The sequence below is a fragment of the Sciurus carolinensis genome, chromosome 7 (genome assembly GCF_902686445.1).
Source record: "Sciurus carolinensis chromosome 7, mSciCar1.2, whole genome shotgun sequence".
Lineage (NCBI taxonomy): Eukaryota > Metazoa > Chordata > Mammalia > Rodentia > Sciuridae > Sciurus > Sciurus carolinensis.
In genome coordinates, this window is record NC_062219.1 from 79,121,898 (window position 1) to 79,124,165 (window position 2,268).

Below are 2,268 nucleotides of genomic sequence, written 5' to 3' on the forward strand. Positions count from 1 at the left end.
ATTAATATGTTTCCTCAAAATTCACTAACAAATAACAGCCTACTACCCCACAGCTTCAAAAATTCTTCAAGGCAGCCTCAATGTCCAAAAGAGCACAATATGATGGTTGGCATGAAATCTCACCTCAATGTAAATTTAAGAAAATCAAACTAAAGCATATTATCAGACTACCAAGACTCATTGAGATACATTTTGTGTGTGTATGTGTGTGGTGCTGGGGACTGCACCCAAGGCCTTGCGCATGCTACACAAGCACTCTATCACTGAGCCACATCCCCAGTCCCAGGTACTTTTATTTAATAGGCCTACTTCTCAACACTGGGAAGTTTTAAAAAATACTATCTGTGCTCTAACAGAATCTCTTATGGAGTAAAATCATAAATAAATAAAAATTTAAAAGCACAGTATCAGGAAGAGTATAGGGACATGGAAAATGTGTTAAAAATTAAAAGGACTCACCCTTTGCTTTCTAACATCTTTTACCTTCTAATCTCTTGCAAAGTCCAAAGATTACTAAGGTTAGAATCTATTTCATAATCACAACATTTAAGTAGTTAAGAAACAAACAGGACTGGGGGTACAATTCAGTAGTAGAGCACTTGCCTCGTAGACCCTAGGTTCAATCCCCAGCAGTACAACCAATCAACCAACAAAACCCCACAAAAATAAGGACTGGAAAGATTTCTGTTGGTTATCTAGAAACACTTGGTTTAACACTTTTTCCAATGAGTGTTACATTTCAGGCTTAAACCAATCGGGGGGGAGAGGCTGAAGTGACTCTGGGGCAGGCGCACCTTTCTCATCTGGGTCTCTCCACCTTGGATGTTACCAAGTTGACGCCACTATCACATGAAGTTATCAGCAGACAAACTACAATTAACATAGGTACAATTGGTGGTGTAGCTCATGGGAAATCCACAGCTATAAAAGCCTTTTCTGGAGTTTACAGTCAGGTTCAAAAATGAACTAGAAAGAAACATTACAATAAAGCTTGGATATGCAAATGCTAAGATTTATAAACTTGATGACTCAACTTGTCCTCTGCCAGAATGTTATAGGTCATGTGGAAGTGGCACACCAGATGAGTTTCCTATAGGTGTTCCAGGGAACAAAGGGTACTTCAAATTAGTCAGACATGTTTCCTTTGTTGACTGTCCTGGTCACGATATTTTGATGGCTACTATGCTGAATGGTGCAGCAGTGATGGATGCAGCTCTTCTTTTGATAGGTGGTAATGAATTTTGCCCTCAGCCTCAGACTTCTAAACACCTCACTGCTATAGAAATCATGAAACTAGCATATTTTGATTCTACAGAATAAAATCGATTTGGTAAAAGAAAGTCAGACTAAATAAAGAACAGTATGAACAGATCCTTGCATTTGTACAAGGTACAGTAGCAGAAGGAGCTTTTATTATTCCAATTTCTGCTCAACTGAAAGACAATATTGAAGTCATCTGTGAGTACATAGTAAAGAAAATAACAGTACTCCCAAGAGACTTTACTTCAGAACCCTGACTTATTGTTATTAGGTCATTTGATGTCAACAAATCTGGTTGTGAAGTTGATGACCTTAAGGGAGGTGTTGCAGGTGGTAGTATTCTCATGGGAATTTTTATACTTGGAATACCAAACAGAACATGATTGATAGGGATGAACATAACACATATTTGTGTCTTCATGGTCTACAATCCAGGTCTGTAGAGGTATTATAACTCTATATTTTTTTAAAAAGGGCAAAGTGATTCCTGTGTATTGGGGTAAGAGGAAGCATGGGTATTCGGAGCTCCACCAGGAAAGAGAGAGAAGTCTGATTGGACATCATGCCTCTTTGAGCAGAGACCTTAGCGGGAGAGAATTTGGGAGTGTGACTGACCACTTAGGAACCCAGTCTACCTGAAGTGTCTGGGCCGAACATGAATAAGTAATGGGGAGGGGAGGGACTGCTACTAGATCTTCTGGAAGAAGATCTACATAAGTCTTGAGTAGAGACTGGACTAGAAAATTCTGTAATCTCATGTATTATCAATGGCAGAATAGCAGAAGACCAGCACTGACAGATGGATCACATGACATCAAGGCAAGGTGCAACAGCTATACCTGCAGACTAGAAAATCAGTGCTCAAGGTTCCGGAATGCAGAGTAGGTAGATAAATGCATGTTTATATGTATATGTGTATATATATATATATATATGTATGTATATCTTTATATTTTATATATAAATATATTTATAAATATTAAATACTTGTATTATATAAAACATAAA

General features: G+C 38.0%; 1 pseudogene; it reads left to right on the forward strand.

Moving 5' to 3' along the window:
• Positions 1-761: 761 nt before the first annotated feature.
• Positions 762-1,643, forward strand: LOC124989249 (eukaryotic translation initiation factor 2 subunit 3, X-linked-like; annotated as a pseudogene).
• The last annotated feature ends 625 nt before the right edge of the window (positions 1,644-2,268 follow it).